Source organism: Aethalodelphis obliquidens, unplaced genomic scaffold (assembly GCF_003676395.1).
Source record: "Aethalodelphis obliquidens isolate GAN/ISIS:26980383/991018 unplaced genomic scaffold, ASM367639v1 scaffold101, whole genome shotgun sequence".
Classification (NCBI taxonomy): domain Eukaryota; kingdom Metazoa; phylum Chordata; class Mammalia; order Artiodactyla; family Delphinidae; genus Aethalodelphis; species Aethalodelphis obliquidens.
The window spans coordinates 2,036,687-2,058,355 of NW_020838045.1; the positions used below are offsets into that span (position 1 = coordinate 2,036,687).

The following is a 21,669-nucleotide window of genomic DNA, read 5'->3' on the forward strand; positions in this document are numbered from 1 at the left end:
TGGTTTAGGGAATATAGAAGTAATTTTGGGAATAAGATGTTAATTAGTTTTGGTTGTACTATAAGGCACCTGTGTGGTACTTAGGTATAGATATTAGGGGTGGATGGAGGGTGAGTTCAAGGGATCTAGATGGATATATAAATTTCAGCAAATAATTAGTAGCTAAAACCATCAAAATCAATGTGTTGACTCACCAATAATGTGTGGAGAGAGAGGAGACCAAGCAGAGAATCTGAGCAGTCCAATATTTAAAGGGAAGAAACCATTGTGGGGGAGGGGGGGGATTGTCAAGAGAAAACTCGGGATAAGAGAGTGGTGTTATGAAAATCAAAAGGGGAGAGAACTGTGCTACAGAGAGATTAAATAAAATGAGGTCATTAGTGACCTTGGCAAGACCAGTTCCTGAGAGTGGAAGGCACGTAAATCTGGTGATGCTTGAAAAGGGAGAGATGAGAGGAAGTGGAGTCAACGAGTGTAGAAGGTGGTATCAAGGGAATGAATTCTTCATTACACACAAATCAAAAGTTATTTTGATGGCCTCACATCTGAATTTGTATCAGATTCTTTTATCTTGCAGTGGCATGTCTAGTGTATTTGACACACACATACACAGTATATCATTTTTTATTACTGTCCTCTACAACATTAGTTTTAGTAGTAATTATGAAAAAATAAGGAATAATAATAGCCAGAAAAGAAAAAAAAAGATTATATATAATTATTCAAGGACAGTAAATGAATAAATACATTAAATATTATAGTACAACAAAGAAAAGTAATGGGATAATAATTTTTAGTTGCATTAATATGTTTTCTGAATAAAGACAGAAAATGTATACATACTTATTGGTCTGTTGCAATATTTCATACCATTATGGTGTGTAGTTTCCAGCCTTAACTTCTGTAAGTTGACAGTGACCTTATCGGAAGAGCCTTTTTAAGTAATTTTAGTTATGAAAATCTTCGACATGAACAAACAGATATACAAATTGTTAGGAAAAGTCTTAACCTGTAAAAGTAAGCTTGGCAGACACTTTTAGAAATCCCACTTTACAACCGCTTCTAGAAATTGCAGTACAGTCTAGAATTGCAATTCTTTTGTTTCCCTGGGATAAATTCTAGGGGCTTTCAAATGTCTCCATCGAAGAATTTTAAAAACCAGTAAAGTCTCCAAGTCTTCACATAAAGTGTCAGCATTAAAGTAGCTTGTATTCTGTTTCTTGGTCTTCAAAATCACGGTGAGATCATTTCTTTATTTTAAATCTACTTTTAAAAGCTAGATTATGTAATAATCGGAGTTTGGAGACAGCAGCTGCACCCAGAGAAAGCTTCAGTAACTCCAACTCTGAGCCATTTGGAACTTACTCTTGCATTGAACCTGGGTAGCCGAATCTATATGTGTCGGGGGTTGAATATATAAGAGGGAGTTCTCCAGATTAACTTGCATGTAGAATTCAGTGTTTATTCAAGAATAAGTAATAAAAATGTGCTAATTTAAGCTTATACAAACATTATTAAAACTTGGTAGGCATATATACACTACCAAACGTAAGGTAGATAGCTAGTGGGAAGCAGCCGCATAGCACAGGGAGATCAGCTCGGTGCTTTGTGACCGCCTGGAGGGGTGGGATAGGGAGGGTGGGAGGGAGGGAGACGCAAGCGGGAAGAGATATGGGAATATATGTATATATATAACTGATTCATTTTGTTGTGAAGCTGAAACTAACATACCATTGTAAAGCAATTATACTCCAATAAAGATGTTAAAAAAAAAAAAACTTGGTAGGAACATCAGCAATTGCTTAGAATTTGGAGCAACAAAGGGTTTTTTTTTTTTTTTTTGAGGAGTACTTTAACATGGATATTATTTAGAATTGCCCACACACAGTGATAATAAAATGCAGAATGACTTGAAGTCGATTTTATTATTGTTTTAAATTATCTACAGAAAATACTTCTGCTATTGCCTGCTCCCTATGCCTGGTCTTTGGAACTACACCTTATTATTGGGGGAAAAGTGCCCCTGTTTAACAGACTAGCATTCGTTTTCAAAATTAAACTTTTTCTCTGATAAAATTAAGAGAATAAAGATGTTAAAGGTCACCAAGTTGTTAAAATATGAAGGATCTCAGACATTCATGTCATCTTTACTAACAATATTTACCCATATTTTCCAAATTCTATTAGAAGAGTGAATCATTCTGTGAAGGGTAGACAGTGTACCTTATTATTGGTTAGATTTGATTCCTTATGCATTTTATAGTATGCAGAAGTGCATTTTTAAAAACTGAAGTAGAGTTGACTTACAATATTAAATTAGTTTCAGGTGTACAACATAGTGGTTTGATATTTTTATAGATTATACTATAATTATGATACAGTTATTATATTATTGGCTATACTCCCTGTGTTGTACATTACATCCCTGTGACTTACTTATTTTATAATGGGTAGTTTGTACCTCTCAGTCCCCTTCACTTGTTTTACTCATTCACCCATCCCCCACCCTTATGACAACCACTAATTTGTTCTCTGTATCTGTGAGTCTGTTTCTGTTTTGTTAATATTTGTTTTGTTTGTTAGATTGTACGTGTAAGGGAAAACAAAGTATTTGTCTTTCTCTTTGACTTATTTTACTAAGCATAGTACTTTCCAGGTCTATCCATGTTGTCACAAATGGCGAGATTTCATTGTTTTTAATGGCTGAGTAATATTCCATTACAAACACACACACACACACACACACACACACACACACACACACTACATCTTCTTTATCCATTCATCTGTTTGTGGACACTTAAGTTGCTTGCATATCTTGGCTATTGTAAGTAATGTTGTGATGAACATATGTCTTTTCAAATTAGTGTTTTTGTTTTTGAGGGCTAAATACCCAGGAGTGGAATTGCTGGGTCATATGGTAGTTCTATTTTTAGTTTTTTGAGGACCCTCCATACTGTTTTACATAATGGCTGTACCAATTTATATTCCCACCAACAGTGTACAAGATTCTCTTTTCTTCACATCCTCACCAACACTTGTATTTCTTGTTTTTTGATGATAGCCATTCTGACAGGTGTGTGGTGATATCTCATTATGGTTTTGATTTGCATTTCCTTGATGATCAGTGGTGTTGAGCATCTTTTCATATGTCTGTTGGCTATACGTATGCCTTCTTTGGAAGAGTGCCTATTCAGGGCCTCTGCCCATTTTTAAATTAGAGTCTTTTTTTTTTGATATTGAGCTGTATGAGTTCTTTATATGTTTTGGATATTAACACCTTATTGGATATATTTGCAGTATATTTTCTCTTATTCAGTAAGTTGCCTTTTACTTTTGTTGATAGTTTCCTTCACTATGCAAAAGGTTTTTAGCTTTATGTGGTCCCATTTGGTAGTTTTGCTTTTCTTTCCCTTGCCTGAGGAGACAGATCTGAAAAAATACTGCTAAGATTGATTTCAAATATGCATTGCCTATGTTTTCTTCTAGAAATTTTATGGTTTCAAGTATTACATTTAAGTCTTTAATCTATTTTGAATTTTATTTTTTTGAATTTATTTTGTATATGGTGTGACAAAATCGTCTAGTTTCATTGATTTACATGTAGCTGTCCAGTTTTCCCAACACCATTTATTGAAGAGACTGTCTTTTCCCCATTGTATATTCTTGTTTCCTTTGTCACAAATTATTTGACCATCTGTTTGTGCGTTTATTTCTGGGCTATCTGTTCTGTTTCTTTGATCTATGTGGCTGTTTCTGTGCCAGCACCATACCGTTTTTTGTTTGTTTGTTTTGTTGTTGTTTTACAAGTGGAATTTTTTATTACTGTGCCTAAAACTCTTCTTATTGCACTGAAGAAATACAGACTGAATAACTGAATGAACTTTGGACTTTAATGAATTTGCATTTTACCTTCTAGTTCACTAGATGAAAGCATCATACCATTTTTATTACTGTAGCTTTGTAATATATTGATGGTTTGAAGTCAGGGAGACTGAAGGTTCCAGCTGTGTTCTTCTTTCTGAGGATTACTTTGGCAGAAATGCATTTTTGAATGTACAGTATAAGTTAACTATACGTGCAGGTATGATACACAGTAATTATCTCTGACAATAAAGATCTCAACTCTTTAAATAATATACTTAAAAATCTTTAATTACCTGCTATCCATCTTAGGTTGAGACCATTTGAAATATTATGAGTAATTTATGGTATTTATATTTAAAAAATCTTTTATTCCATTGAAAATACCATTTCTTCCATGTTATTTGTGTGTTTCTTTTAAAGAATTATCGTCTAGGAAACTAATGTTAGCTAGGTATTAACCTAAATTACTTTACCTAAACTATGATTACCTTGTCACTCTTTTTCAGTTTATTATAATGCAGAAAATGTAATCCAAACTATTAATATAATGGTGAAAAACATGGCCGCTGGTGGAAGATGACCAAGATAAAATTCTATCTGTGTTACTAAGCAAGTTATTTAACTTCTATGCCTCAGTCTCTTCATCTATCAGATATTTCATAGCTTATCGGTTGTTTTGAGAGTTAAGTATGTGTAAGTTATTTTAGGAGAGAATATATAATACTAATTATTTATTACTTCTCTTTGCTTGTGTTGCAAAATGAGCAACATCCCATATTTAGCCTAATAGTCCCTGCAGCATTAGCAATCTTGTTCTTTTTGACCGAGAAAGTCATACTGACAATCAAATCTAGATATATCTAAAGGAACAACATTTTCAACATATACATTATCCATATTTTCTACAGTGTTAGAGCATAATATATAAAGTATGTGAGCTATATTTTATTGTTCCCTGTTGTAATTTTCATTTATTTAGTAAATCTATTTGTAAGATTTCCTCTAAATAGCACTGCTGAAGAAAACAAGATGTCTTTCAAACATAGCATTAACTAGACTAGGAACTAACCCACTTCATTTTAAACGGAAATATTATTTTCCTTACAAAAACAGGAGAGCCACTTATGGTATAACTGAATAAGCTAAGAATGTCAAAAGGGCTCTCAACATGTTTTCTCCCAGCATAAAAAGTGAAGGAGATCAGTCTGACTTTCACAAGAGGTTCTCTGGAAGAGAACAGCATACTAATAATAGCAAGGTCACGTAGTCTGTTTAGTTGTTTTACACTCCTTATTTCTCTCACTTTCCCAGTGGTTACAAGCTGGCATGTCTGACCCAAGGCTCAGATTCAAGATGACTAAAACACACAAGAAAAGGGAAAAATATGGAGGGACCGATAAAGACAGACCATTTCTTATTATAAAGGCATTAACTTTTTCCAGGACATATGACTTGGATTTTTGATCTGAAAATGCAGGTATTTAAAAGCAGAAAACTCAGATTGTGAGGACTGGCTGGAAGAACAATTCTGTCTATGAGGAGAAATGTGCCTTGTAATGAACTGCAGTGGGCTCTAAAAGGGAAACGCTGGGAGCTACACAGGAAGAGAAAAGAACAGAAACAGAATGAAGGACATCCAGATTTACAGCATCCCTGTAGGCAGCTGAGGGGATGATCCCATTACTTTCATTGAGCAATTTGTTCCATCTCTCCTCACACATACCCTCACTAGGACTTCTAAAACAGAAAGATGCACAACATCCTTCAGCCTTTTTCACTGTCTCAAAAAGCTTCCCAACTTTGTTTATTAAGGTTTTAGAACTTCTTTGTTTTACTATTTTTAGTGTTTGGTTAACCTTCTATTTTTTTCCTGTGTTTATTTTTGTCCTTGACCTAGATCATTGAATCATGTGCTAAGAGGGGGTTTTTCTAAATGAAATTTGTTAGAAATGACTTGGCAAAAACTGGCAAAACGCAAAGTATCCTATAGCAATAGAATTAATGAAGAGCTTTAAAAAAAAGACTAAGACTGATTAATTTTTTGATGCTTTGGAAACCTAAAGACCAAGAAGAAAATTTGAAGAAATAATTTTAGAAAGATAATTTATATCTAAAATGTTACAAGCATTAAAAAAAACACTATCTGATTAATCAACAGTTTTGGTTTTGATTAATTCAAGGGATATAATTTTATAACATTAACACAATTGATTTTATGGTGATAAATATCTTTATGCAAATTATATGTGAAGATATACAGGAGAGTAATTGTATAATGCTGTCACATCTAGCACCATTTGGTCTTTGTTTCTCAAGTCTCTTGCCATATCAATAGTTTTCCCTTATAGAAACTAAAGTCCTCTCTCAGGAAATCCAAATTTATAAGCAGACGTATAAGGTCATGAGATCCCTAGAATACATCATGTCATGTTCGGTTGTGCAATCTGATGATGCTGTCGGACAGTGGAAAGAGTTCAAGTTATATGAAAGCATCTGTTTTGTTGGTGGATCCATGCCACACATTCATAGAGGTCCGACTTCATGCCACAAGCTGTGTTAAGTGCTGGGGATGCAAACATATATAAGGCAGACACCAGCTACTGGACAGGTCTGGCTCCAGTGGGACTAGCTGCTTTGCAGGAAGAATGTATTACTTTACTCAAGAGAATGTTAAAAATGAAAAAAAGCTTTCTCCATAGCATTTGACTTTTTATATGTTTAAGTGGCTTGGCTAGCTTTGAAACTATCAGTGTAAAATGACCAAAGAGTTAGTATTGATAGCAACTCTTAGAATCCTCACTACAACTCTGTTTCAAGTTACCTCCATAACACTATTAAAACCAATCGACCAAATACTCATTAAACTAGCACATGGAAAATTAAGCCAAGCCTTGTATTATTAGATTAAACCAGGAGCTGGCAAACTTTTTCTGTAACGAGCCAGATAGTAAATGTTTTTGGCTCTGGCTTTGTAGACCACATGATTTCTGTTGCAGCTACTTAGCTCTGCCATTGTATCATGAAAGCAGCCATAGATGATATGTAAATGAATGAGTGTGTCTGTATTCCAGTAAAACTTTATTTGAAGAAACATATGGCTGGCCTGATTTGGCCTACAGGCCTTTGTTGACCCCTGGCTTAAGTGATGAACATGTTTTCTGCTAGCAAAGTTATGAGGATTATGTGATTTAGAGTATGTAAAATGCTTAGAACCATGTCTGGCATATAGTAAATGCTATAAATGTCTTTTTGATGATGATGATAGTAAATGTTATAAATGTCTTTTTGATGATGAAGCAGAAGAAGGAAGGGGAAGGGGAAGGAGATGGAGAAATATAGGAGAAAGACACATCTAGACCATTTCTAGGACTTACATTGCATATATGTTACTTTAAAACGTGGATTGGGCTTCCCTGGTGGCGCAGTGGTTAAGGATCCGCCTGTCAGTGCAGGGGACACAGGTTCGAGCCCTGGTCCAGGAAGATCCCATGTGCCATGAAGCAGCTAAGCCCGTGCACCACAACTATTGAGCCTGTGCTCTAGAGCCTGCAAGGCACAACTACTGAGCCCGTGTGCCACAACTATTGAATCCCGTGCGCCTAGAGCCCATGCTCTGAAACAAAGGGCAGACACCACAGTGAGAAGCCCACACACCGCAACGAAGAGTAGCCCGCGCTCACCGCAGCTAGAGAAAGCCCACGTTAAGCAATGAAGACCCAAAGTAGCCAAAAATAAAATAAATAAAATAAATAAATTTAAAAAAACAATGTGGATTATTGACCACTACTGTACCTGGATTTCAACATATCAACCGTTTAGATATTTGGTAAGGGGTTTGGTGAATGAAAATCTTCAGATGATTCAGTGTTTCAGTTGCATATAGCATATATTAGGGCTGTCGCTAGTAATAGGTATCAGTAGATTCAATGATATTTTATACTATTCCATTTATTTTTCATTTGCCATTCATATATTTTTTAAACTTCTAACCATTTCCCAAAACTTGGTTCATTCAGTTGACATACTTTGGTTTTCTGTTTATACTCCTGCTTTACTTTTGGGATTTTTTTTTGGTATTATGTAATACTATTTCTGAGCAAGACCGACAAAGGAATACTAGTATTCTTGAATATTCTCCTCTCCCACAGTGATACACCTAATGACAATTCTACCTTATATACACTCTTCTTGGTTTTACCAGATTTGTTGAAATCTCTGCAACCTAAAATGTTCAGTTTTGGGGTGCCACTGTATTCTACTGGAAGACGAAAACGAGCAATTTGCCTTCAGTGGCCTGGAACCACAGTGATTTAGTTAAGCATAACCAAGTTTCAGGAATACACAGGCCTCATTGACATTTAGGATGCTTTAGTCCATCTTTTTACTTATAGGTCAGATTAAATAGAAAATGTGATACTTGACATTGTGAATTTTAAAAGAGAGCTTTTGAGTGCCTGTGCCATACCCAGACTCAATGCTGGGCATGTAGCTTCTGCCCTCATGGAGCCAACATTTTCATAGAGTAAGATAGGTAAATTAAAAAAAAATCGCTATGAGTATCACCATGGAAGTGCTATCACAGAAACTAGAGAGAGTAATTGAAAGAGTCGTGGGACTTGGAGGGAAGAACTATTGTAGATAGGGCGGTTTTGAAAGGCTGTTCAGAGAGGGAGGCATTTGAGCAGAGAGAGTTCTAAATGAAGTCAGAGAACAAGTAGTGTGAAGATTTGGTGGTAGAATGTTCAGCAGTAGGAACCACAGTGTAAAAGGCTCTTAGGTGGGAATGAGCTGATGCCTTTGAAGACCAGAAGGAAGCCAGTGGTGAGCATGGGGGAGAGTGATCTGAGATGAGGCCAGCAATCGTGTAAGAACTTGTGGGCCATTATTAGATTTGTGTAGAACTCTGAGGCACACACGAGGTGGTTGTGGGTAGGGCAGTGCTGTGAACTATATTGCTTTCCAAGATTATTCCAGTAGCTCCAGTAGTACCAGGTATACCAGTAAAGAAGGTATTGTAGTGTCTCATTAGGAAATGATGGTCAATAGATTAGAGTGGCACCAGTGACATTGGTGGCAAGAGGTGATTCAAACTCCGTGTAGAGGTTGAGGTAGAGCTAATAGGACTTGCTGTTGAGTTGGATGTAGGGAGCTGAGAAAAAGTGCCAATTCAAGGATGTTTCCTAGATTTTGGTCTCTGCATCTGATGAACTGTGAGGCCGTTTACTAAAATGAGGAAATTTGTGGGGGAGGGGGGTTGTCAAGAATTAGGTGTTCAGTTTTAGCTTTATTAGGTTTAGGAAGCCTGCTCTATACCAATGGAGCTGTTGAGCAGGCAATTAAACATTGGAATCTAGAACTTATGGGAGAGGTCTGAATTGTAAATTTGAGAGTACTCAGAATGTAAGTGTTATTGAAAATCATTAGTCTGTACAATATCATCAAGATAGTGAGGATAGACAGAGAAGTCCAAATACTGAGTCCTGAGGTATTTTAATTTTAGGTATTGCGCAGAAGAGATGAACCTGCACAGAGGTCCAAGAGGTGGTCAGGGAGTTAGAGGAAAACTAGGAGTGTGTCTTGGTCCCTAAGCCAAGTAGAACATGCTTCAAGATGGAAGGCATGATCGATTGTTAAATACTAAGAAGGGCTTCAGTAACATGAGCAGTGATAAAACTGATCGTTAGATTTGGCAAGGTGCAGAAGATTCTTGGCCTTGAGAAGAAGAGTTTCAGTGGAGAAATTGAAAATTACATTTAAAGAACAAAATCATAGGTAAGGAAGTAGTAGGTTAATCCACTTATAACTTAGAGTTGGCCCACTGTATCCACATTACTCAGCATCCATGCATTCAGCCATCCACAGACCTTGTAGTAATGTAGTATTTACTCCTGAAAAATATCCACATGTAAGTGGACCCACGCAGTTCAAACCCATGTTGTTCGAGGATCAAGTGTATAAACAAATCTTTCAAGGAGTTTTTTATAAAATGAAGCATATAAAAAGGCCTAGTAGGTTAGTAAAGAAATGGAACCTAGGAAGTTTGTTTTTAAAATGGGTGATATTATAGCATATGTGTATACTAACAGAAATGTTCCAGTAAAGAAGGAGATACTGTGATGCAGGAGAGAAAGGGTGATTTTAAAATAGGGGATTCTTTGAGTAGGTGAGAAGGAATGGAATCTGTGGAGCCAGTGGATGGTGATATATGTATATGTATAGCTGATTCACTTTGTTATAAAGCAGAAGCTAACACACCATTGTAAAGCAATTATACTCCTATCAAGATGTTAAAAAAATAAATAACAAAAATAAAATTTAAAAAAATTAAGGTATTTGTCTTTTAATTATAGTTTCAATTTTACTTATATATTTGACCATGAGGTTATTGTATGATATTGGGTATCTCCTGATTTCTTTATGCTTTGGTTTCATCACTAAGTAACAAATTCCTTGAACTTTTGAGGGACATTACATCATTTATGGAGAAATATGAAAAGACTTTGTGATTCTTAGAGATGGACACTTTCCAAAATAGAGGTACTGTTATCCCCATGGTTACACATTGAGAGAAAAGGAAGACTAGATTTCTAACATTCTGTTAACTTCGTTTGCTCTCTATATCTCTTCTGTAATGCTGCCCCTGAATACTTTAGCCAAACTCAAATGCTTGCCAATGGGATGCAGCTGAGAATTCAACTGTGATAGGTTTTTCCTGAACACATATGTTATGCTGACCCTTCTGCTAATTAAATGGATTTGTGACAGTTTTTGTTATTTAATTCCATGGGGAATCTGGGGAAAATATTATAATTTGCTAAATAAGTACAGTTGAAATAACCAAAGTGGGTACTGTTCAGATTTTTTGGGTGTTATTCTCAACTTAGTCCACCATAGAATGATGGTTTTTGAACCTTTTTGTCACAAATTAAATAAATAAATATTTGGGCACGACCTACTCACTATGCCATGTGAGTTGCTGAACTAACGAGAGAGTGAAAATATTAATTTATGGCTTAGTTTGCATCTTTTAAATATGTAAATGTTATTCTTTGGCATTAGTTGGAGTTTATAATTTACAACACAGTTTGTTATCTTTACAATTCAGAAAGGGAAGAATTCCAGCACTAAGCTGGCAAGAGAAAAGCAGCTTGATTCTGCTTGGAGTGAATGGAAGGAGCATAATCGTATAAAGAATGTAAACAGCAAGTTTCTGAGTGGGAGAGAAATAAATTATTTAAAAAAATACTCTAGGACATGTCTTAATGAGATAACAGACTAGCTAATCTAACCCCAGTTGACAAAGTACTTCCCTTTATAGTGTTTCTCTTAGAGTTTTATAGGTTTGTATGTTACAGTAGGAGCAGGCCAGGTCTTGACTGCCTTGTCTTTGTTTTCCTTTATTCATGTTTTGACCATGTTAAGTTTAGTAAAATATAATCTTGGCTCATAAGTGCTTGTACAAGTAGAAGAACCATGTGCTTGCAAAAATGTTTATTTCCTGAGCCCTAACCTCTTGGGGTGGGGCCGAGGAATGTGCATTTTGTCAGGTCCCCCTACGTGAGTCTCACATATGCTCAAGTTTGAGAACCACTACACTGCATTGTACATTCTGCTTGTAGTGGCTACAGTCTAACAAAATGGACTTTGGTGTCAGGTGTATCTGAGGCCAGGTCTTAGAACTGTTACTTCATTGTGGTATAACCATGGACAAGCCACTTAAATCCTTTAAGTCTTCACTTTATTCAGCTATAAAGTTTGAGATAAATGGTGACCATATCCATATTTGCTTGAGAGAGAGTCCGGGTGTAAGGCTATAGTGCTGCCCAATTATTAATGGCATCTTCCCTCATTCTCAACGTGATCCTAGTTTGGATTATAAATTATATGATCACTTTGCCATGTCTGTGTATTAGTTTATTGTGATGATTGTATGATATAACTTATGTGATCAATTTAGCACAATTGCCAGATAGTACATATTTAATAAATGTTCTAATAAATAATGCTATTTTTAAGAAAGCAAATAAAATATGTGGTTATTTATGTATCTTACTAGCATAATCAGGATTGTCTCCTGCTTTATTTACTTTAAAAAATGGGTTTTCATGGAAAGGGAGTCTCACTGAATATTGATCGGTGGCCAGTTTTGTCCTCTGTGGGAATAGGTCCTTAAATTAAGTCATTTTGTCTTCGTGTTTTCACTAGCTTGGTCGTGCCATTTGGCACTGTCTTGTTTGAAAAGGCATTTTGGAATAGAGATTTTGTGGGAATAAAAAACATTCAAGAGGAGGACAATAAAAGTCTGTAAAGTGGAACTCTAGCATGATACAAAATATTATCTATAAGCCCCATTATCTACAAAAGAGAAATAGAACATTTTTCTTCTCTTATTAGCTTCTTGATGGAAAACCTCATTATGCTGCCTTCTATTTGCATTTCATTTTTAAGCAAGTATCTTCCAGCAAGGAGAAAGAGGTATTCAGGGGTTATTCTTCTAGATAGATGAAATTCCTAGACTCTCAACCAAGACAGTCCTATGTCTGAGTCCACGTGCAAAAAAAGGAATCTACAGACCTTATACCATTCTCAAAAATTAATTCAAAATAGATCATAGACCTAAATATCAAACACAGAACTCTAAAACTCCTAAATAAAATAATAACCTCGAAGAGGTATCTGCATTCTCATGTTCATTGCAACATTATTCACAGTAGCCAAGATATGGAAACAACCTAAGTGGCCCCAACAGATGAATGGATAGAGAAAATGTGGTGTGGGTATATATATACAATGGAAATGAGACAAAACAGTCACCTCATCAGGGAAGATATATTGATGGCAAATGAGCATATGAAAAGTTGCTCCATGTCATATGTCATGGTTTAAAGCAAATTAAAACAACGATGAAATACCACTATACACCTAGTAGAATGGCCAAAATCAGGAACACTGACAACATCAAATGCTGGTGAGAATGTGGAGCAACAGGAGATCTCGTTCATTCCTGGTGGGAATGCAAAATGGTACAGCTACTTTGGAAGACAGATTGGTGGTTTCTTACAGAACTAAATATACTCTTAGCCTACAATCCAGTAGTCACACTCCTTCTCCCTGGTATTTACCCACAGGAAACTTAGATCCACACAAAATTCTGCACTTGGATGTTTATAGCAGCTGTACTTATACTTACCAAAAGCTGGAAGCAATCAGAATGTCCTTCAGTAGGTGAATGGGTTAATAAATTGATACATCCAGAAAATGGAATATTATTCAGTGCCAAAACAAAATGATTTATCAAGCCATGAAAAGACATGGAGGAACCTTGAATGCTTATTACTGTGAATGAAGCCAGTCTGAAAAGGGTATATACTGTATGTCTCCAACAATATGACATTCTGTAAAAGGCAAAACTATGGAGACAAAAAGATCAGTGGTTACCAGGGGTTGGAATGGAGGGGAGGGATGATCAGGGAGAACACCGAGGATTTTTAGGGAAGTCAAATTACTCTGTATACTATAATGATGGCTGTATATAATTAAACATTTGGCCAAACCCATACAGTGTACACCACCAAGAGTGAACCATAATGTAAACTCTGAACTTTGGGTGGTTATATGGTGGTAATGTAGGTTCATCAGTGGTAAAAATTTACTTCTCTGGTGGGGGGTGTTGATACTGGGGGAGGCTATGCATGTGTGGGAGCAGGGATTATATAGGAAATCTGTACCACCTTCTTAATTTTGCTGTGAACCTAAAACTGCTCTAAAATAAAGTCTTTTAATTAAAAAAAAATAGTATAGCATTAAGTCTGAGGTATCCTCTGTAATATTTATTAACATACTCCTGCTGTTGAAAATATAAAAGGAAATTAGAAGCGTAAGTTTCTATAGATACTACTCTCATAAATTATAATCTTCAAAACTGTTATAGTGTTTCAAATATATATGTTTCAGATAAGTGCAAATGATGATAAATTAGAGAAACTTTCAAGCATGGATTGTCTATTAAACAATCATACACACACAGGTTATCTTGAATTATTTTGTACCAAAATTGACTATGTGAGAACCACGTGTTTAGTGTGTAAGCCACACTTTCAGCAATGTTTGCACCTAGTGCAATATTTTTCAATGAACCAGCATCCTTATAATGAACATGGTGTTATTGTAAGGAAGCTGGCAGTACTAGTGGTACTTTGTGTTTTCTCATTTCATGCTTTCATTTAGATTTAAGATGTTCTTGGTTTCACTTCCAAGTTGGCATGAATTAGCGGTAAATAGGAATATGCTGGCTTGTGTTAAATTTGCTTTTCACATACCTCTAGGGGAAAGAATAGGGAGAATTCAGAACAGTAATCAGTTTTGATTGAGGTTACGTAGATATAGGTCTTTCCTATATCAAACATCAAGCCAAATTTCTTAGTATATAATCAGAAGGAAGCATGTTGATTTCATAACTTATTGATGGGTGTATTCTTTAATTAAGGAGTCACAGGGAAAGGAGATCGTGATATTCTCATAGATTAATGATTGTGGGTTTTCAGCAGTTAAGAATTCCATTCAACCTAGAAAACAATTTCTAAGAAGCACTAATCGTGCAGTTCTTAGGAATAGGGTTGATTAAAATTATGAATAATGTATAAAAGGTAATATCTGGCTAGAAATAACACATTGGTTTTAACTCATGATTAGGCATACATGATTAATTTCAGGTCCTTCCTTTAGCATTGACTTTTCGCTTTTGGAGAGAGAATGCTTCTAGAGAGTTAAAGAATAGCTTTCCTGGCCCTCCAAAAGGAGCAAAGACAAATGCTTAATGGGAGATACTCCTGATAACTTGGCATCATGTAATGGGTTTCCATCAACCTGACTTGGTGTATTAGTCAGCATAGTCTAGGTTACATTGCAATAACAAACAGCCCCCAAATATCAATGGGCTAAACAACCAAAGATGTGTTTGTTGGTGGCTCTGGCCACATGTCCATTTCAGGATGGCAATAAGGGATGTGGGCTGTGCTGCATGTTTTCCTCACTTAGATTCAGGCCTGACAAAGATTCCAACAAGTGGAATGCTGCTGGTCACTGTGGCAGGAGGAAGGGGAGTACTGGAAAAACCTTTCAGTTAAACACTGTGGTCCAGAAGTGACCTGTAACACTCTGTCCACATTTCTTTGGCCAGAATTACTCTCATAATCCTTCCTGTGACAAGGTGGCAAAGAAGTACAATTGTCCTTTGAGGCCAGAAGGGGAAAAGAACCAGCCATAGAAGAACATTAGACATCTTTATTATATCAGAGGAACAAATTAATTGCCAGAGCAAAGGTCCAGGCATCACACCTTGGCAAACATAACATGATTAGCCCTAGAGCCACCGATTCTGAGCTCACATTGACCTGATACCCTCCATTCACCCCAAGCTGGCAGCTGTGGCTTTGCAAACATGGATAATGCTTTTCTGGTCAGAACTGAATTGAGTATTGGCAGCCACAGAACCTGCAAGCTGCAGCCCTTTTGTGTATCCAAGCCTAATTTAATTCTTATTGAATGAAATGTGCACTCATTTTATTCTTGTTAGGAAAAAATGACAACATAAAAGCTAGTCCAACTATCAAATCAAGATTTTCTACAAGATTTTGTATTATTTCTTTTGCCCGTCCTTCCACAAGCCTGAAACTGATTTAATTTTTCAGTTGTGATTCCTTTTTGATACTTTGAGTGTGAGAAGCAGACAAATTCTGTACCATGTTTATTTTCCTGACTCCTGTTTAAGGCAAGAGAAATGTAGGTATATCTAAAGAATATAGTAACCTAGTTCTATTGATTGCCAGAGGCAAAGAATGCTTTGTGGCCTTATGTGTTGCCTAATCTTGACTGTGCAACAAAACCCCCCAGCAAGATTTAAAAATACATAAATTCCTGGCCCCTACTTTCAGAATTTCCAGTTAAGGAGGTTTAGAGTGAGGCCCAAGCATTCATATTTTTAATGTCACCAAGTGATTCTGATGGGCAACTGGAATGAGAACTGTTGGCTTGGAATGTTATGTAAGAAAAACTTACTTATTTTGGACTTGTTTTCAAAATAACTAATCGTCCAAATATCATTTTTTAAACATCTTCCAATCTTAACAGTAAGGTCATCCATTTAGTAAAACAGAATCTATGTTTGCATTGTTTCTGGTTTACTTCTTAAGTGACAAACACTGAAATTATTACATGATTCATAGAGTGTTTTGGAATCCTGTCAGTCTCTGTATGTTTCGTATTCTGGTTTATAAATCAGTTGAGTAGGGCTTATGTCCCTCCTCAGTGTGCCACACAGTGTCATATTTAGTGCACAAAGATCCCATTATCATAGTTACTCAAATATGTGATTCACCGAAATAACTCGAGAAAATGTTGTAACTAACACTTGATTTGCCTGCTCTAAGCTCTTTCTTTAAAACACTGCAACAAAGCATGAAGCGTGTTTTTTAAAATATATTTTGAGTTTGGAAACTAGGGTTAAAATGATTCCTAGAAAGTAAACAATGGAAACTCCAATTATGAGGCCACTAATTACAGGAATCCAGGTGGCAGTGAAATTTTTTTCTTTCTTTAAAGGACATTTGCCTCATCCTTTTCAAGGCTACCAGTTGCAGGTATGTCATTTTGGAAGTGAGTGAGTCTGAACACCATTCTGATGTCCATAGTTCAATGTAGTAGGTAAAATATACATGTTATGAATGAATCTTACACTTATCCATCTCTTTGTTTGCTTTAAAATAATCTTCAATATATGTAGAGGAACATTTAATAGAAGTAAATAGTAATCCACGTAATGCTGATATTGTCAGGCACAAATGAGTCTGGTTGTAGGTAAAGAGATACTTTATTCAAAAGGATTATTGCAAGAGAGACTATTGCAGTAGGGAGAACAATCCAATCGGGATATCTCTAAGCATTTCTTTGGTCAGGCAGAAAAGGACTTTTCTTTTATAGGGAGGAGTGAACAAGTCTAGGGGAAAAAAACGGGTGTGGGGAGGAGGGATGAAAGGGTGGCATCATCACATGATCATACAGTTGATTAGGGAATGTTTTTCCCTAAGGTTGGTAAGTGCTCTGGAGGGACCCTTAAGGAGGGGTTGTATGCTGGTCAGGCTGAGGGTGGGTCTAAGTTCAGAGGCCTGAGAGAAGGAGAGAAGTTGTAGTTAAGCTGGTCAAGCCAAGGTATTAAGTATTTTATCCAGGTTGGGCAATGGGCACAGACAGTTCAAGTGATCATTTACAATACAAAGAATGGGAACTTGGAGGGTCTCTGTCTGGCTTTGTCATAGGTAAACAAGGTGGGACACCTCTGAGTCTGGTCTAAATCATATGGGGAAGGCAGTAAACTTCCAGAACAAAAAGAGGTGGGGGATTTTTTAAACCATCACTGTTTTCTGGGATTGAAAGGCTCGGGTAAAGTTCAGCTTCGTCAACATAAAGCAGTAGGATCTAGCTGACTCTCATACAATAATAGGTATCATTTAATGATGGCCTGGCCCTCACCTGAGTACTTCACATGCTCACTTTTCCTCAACCCTTTGTGGTATGAATTCTTATCCTTTTGTTCAGGTGTGAAAATAGAGGCTTAGAGAGGCCCAGTATGTCATAGGGATTTAGTGTTTGATATGGAATTCAAAGTTGCATGTCCTTACTATACAAGTCAAACTAGTAGGCTGTGGAGTACCTATTCAAGAAAAAGGTACTCAATGTTTAACAATACTATTGGATTTAACATTGAGGCAAAGAAAACTGCTTTATACAGTCTTAAACATGTGTATTTTGTGTTCTGAAATACAGAGATTGAGTGAGAGGGACACACAAATGAACAGGACCCTAAATCTTTACAAAAACATGACTGTGGAGGAATTCACCTCCCAAGTGAACTTATCAGATTCTCTTCATTTTAAACATGGCAAGCTCTGTTCTCCTCCTTTGGACCATGCTGTGAAATCACACTGAGAAAGTTCTCTCTGCAGTCTGCTAACAGACATTTGTAGTGGGATTTAAAACTATCCAATTCATATATGAATAAGCATATTGTATGCAGAACCTACAGATTATATTTTTTGTCAGTGTATGCCTTTGAACTGTTTGCATTAAAAATGAAGTGAAAATTAAGATGTGACTAGGAATTTAAGCTCGATTGTTTTTAAGGAGTGTGATATGTGATATCCAGTTAGCATCTAACCATAGAGTTTAGAATTGTGAGAGAGCTGAAAGGTCATGGGATCTAACCTCCTACACAGTGCAGGAATTCCCTTTGAAGAGATTCTTAGTAACCAGTCATCCGAGCATTGTTTGAGTATCTTTAGTGTTGGGAATCACTCTAGGGGCAGACATGCCATTTTTGATTAGCCGTAATTGTTGAAAATTTTCTCATACTGGACTGAAAAATAGCTACCTAGCAAAGAAGACTACTTTATTTGAACCAGTGCTTTGAAAATCTGAAAGCAAGTAAATGCAAAATATCAAATAATCTCTAATTTGAATACCAGCTCCATGAGCCAGAATTATTCTTAGTCTCATGCACCATCAGTGACTCTTAATACTGATGCCCACATAAACCGTAATTTCTGTATTATAGGGTTTTCCTACTTTATTTTGTTTACAAATAAATTTTACGTAGGAAATGTGTGTTTCAGTAAAAGGGTATGCATTTTCACAAATAGCACATACTTCTGGACTTTCAGTGTCTTTGAGCTATTGTACAAGTCTGAGTAAATTCTGTCTTGTTCCAGGGAATTACTCTTGACTTTCCTCCCAATTTGTAATAAACCAGTTTTGCCCCCATTTGCAATTCAATTCATTTATTCCATATAAATTTCTGCTTTTTGATTTTTCCTTTGAACCAGTTATAACATCTGTCTGGTTTCCTCATTTAAAGAGTAAAAATAAAAATTTTAATATGTGCTCATTTTCATTTTTATATCTGTATTAGTCATTATATTATCTTTTCCTGAAAATTATCTTTTAAAAGTTTTGGACGTCTTCTGGCAAGATTCTCAATGGTTTCACCTACCAGAGCCAGGTAAACTTCCTCACCAGAGAAGAGCACCTTGTGGGCAATTTAAATCCAGGCTGTTCCTTTTCTTGGCTCCCAAAGGTGAATCCTTAGTGACGGTAGAAAAAAATTGTTGACTCTCTGTTTTTCTCATCTTTATTTTCTGCTCTACTCATCTTTAGTTTTTACTCTACCAGTTTTGCGTTTTGGTTTGGTTTTGGCCAATTAATTACTTCCCATTGCTGCCAGGAGAGGTTGAGAATTTTGTTTTGTGATCTGACCATTTAGTGAAGTTATTCTCCATCACTGGCAACACTGGCTGGTAATTTGAGCTCAGTCTTACCATTGGATGAGCTTTGTAAATGCATTAATGGTTCATAGAGATCTTATCTCTGTTGGGTGCAAGGTGACAGAGAATCTGGTCTGTTAGAATTTTCTATTTGTCTTATTTGTCTAGTTTGAGCTCACATCAATTACAAATTTCATGTCCACCAGAAAGTAGATAGCTAGACTGATGAGTTTTATATTTCTATTTATGCTTGACCCATGGCTGAAATTTTAGAGTTGAAGTTATAAGATTTCCCTGTGTATCTTTATGTTTATATGTCTGTAATTCTAAAAGACCTTTACTTCTCATTGTGCAAATGTGTAATAGTTTCTTATCTTTGGATGGTATTCCCAAATTAGGCTATTAAATCTCTTAAAAGAGCTCTATTCTAATTGGCTTAGAGAAACAAGAAATTGAACTTCTAACACTTGCAATGTGCTAAAAAAAAGTATGTTTACAGAAACGAACTTGAAATACTTTAAGATTTTAAGTTCACATAATTCAGGTAAATCTTTAGCATATGAGACTAGTTTAGACTAGTTTTGTTTATTAAAAACAAGCTTTGCTTTCTCTGAGTTATCAGCATTAAGTATAATACAAGTGTACATTGTTTATTCTACATGGGTGTATTCTTCCAAACTGTATGAGATTTACTGATTGAATTGTTAGCATTACTTCTACTTAATGTTTAAAATTATTAAAAATGCAGGAAGGTGGTAGAATAGGAAGCCCCAGGCCATCATTCCTCTATAGAGTCATTCACTTAACAATAATATATGCACAAAGTTGCCCTTGAGAGAACTTTAAAAACCAGTAAAAAGGGACTTCCCTGGTGGTGCAGTGTTTGAGAATCCACCTGCAGGGGACACAGGTTCGATCCGTGGTCCGGGAGGATCCCACATGCTGCGGAGCAACTGGGCCTGTGTTCTGCAACTACTGTGCCTGCACTCCTGGAGCCCATGAACTACAACTACTGAGCTTGCATGCCACAGCTACTGAGGCCCGCACACCTACAGTCCGTGCTTTGCAACAAGAGAAACCACCCCAATGAGAAGCCCGTTCACTGCAGTGGGGAGTGGCCCCCACTCACCGCAACTAGAGAAGGCCCACACAGCAGCGAAGACCCAATGCAGCCAAAAATGAATGAATGAATGAATGTTCCTTTAAGGAAAAAAAAAGAACCAGTAAAAAGATTGCTGCATCCCGAGTGAGCAGAAAGCCAAGAAGACCTGCAACTAAGTGGATAGGAAAATTAGTGGCATGGTGCATGCCCTAGCCTATTCTGCTCTGGCACAGTGCAGTATATATGAAGAAAACTGCCAGCTCCTGGCTTCTCCCTCAGGAGGGAAAAAGAAGAGTAGAACACACATCCAGTGTTCTGGCTTTTTGGCAGACTGCCTAAGGGACTGATTTCTGTCTCACCTAACTTGGAGGGCTTATGGGAACAGTAATTTGAACCTCAGGTTGTAGGCTGCTGAAAAGAAAGGTGAGCACCTTCTTCCCTTCCAATTTGGATGGCTTTTATTTCTTTTTCTTGCCTAATTGCTCTGGCTAAGGCTTCTAATATTATGTTGAGTAAGAGTAGCAAGTGTGGGCATTCTCGTCTTGTTCTTTATCTTGGGTAGTTTTCAGTTTTTCATCACTGAGTATGGTGTTAGCTGTAGATTAGTCATATATGGCCTTTATTATGTTGAGGTATGTTCCTTCTATACCAATTTTATTGATTTTTTTATCATAAGTAGGTATTGGATCTTGTCAGATGCTTTTCCCTCATCTGTTGAGATGATCATATGATATTTATCTTTCATTGTGATAATGTGATGTATCACTTTGATTGGTCTATCACTTTCCAATCTAAACTAGAAAGGAAGAAGTTAAACTGTCACTATTTTTGGATGACATGATTTTACATATAACAAACCCTAAAGACTCCACCAAGGGCTTCCCTGGTGGTGCAGTGGTTGAGAGTCCACCTGCCGATGCAGGGGACATGGGTTCGTGCCCCGGTCCGGGAGGATCCCACATGCCGCGGAGCGGCTGGGCCCATGAGCCATGGCCGCTGAGCCTGCGCGTCCAGAGCCTGTGCTCCGCAACGGGAGAGGCCACAACAGTGAGAGGCCTGTGTACCGCAAAAAAAAAAAAAAAGACTCCACCAAAAAACTATTAGAATTAATAAAAATGAATACAGTAGAGTTGAAGGGTATAAATTAAATATACGAGAATCAGTTTCAATTTTATACACTATCAATGAACTAACAGAAAGAGAAATTAAGAAAACAATCCCATTTATAATTGCAATAAAGAGAATAAAATATCTAGGGATAAATTTAACCAAGGAGTTAAGTGTACACTGAAAACTATCTTGTTGAAAGAAATTAAGAAGACACAAAGAGGACTTCCCTGGTGGCACAGTGGTTAAGAATCCGCCTGCCAATGCAGGGGACGTGGG

General features: G+C 36.6%; 1 protein-coding gene across 1 annotated transcript in view; it reads left to right on the plus strand.

Annotated features, from left to right (window-relative positions):
• Positions 1 to 21,669, plus strand: part of IL1RAPL1 (interleukin 1 receptor accessory protein like 1) — a 1,327,113-nt gene that overhangs the window by 274,802 nt on the left and 1,030,642 nt on the right. The window lies entirely within an intron of this gene.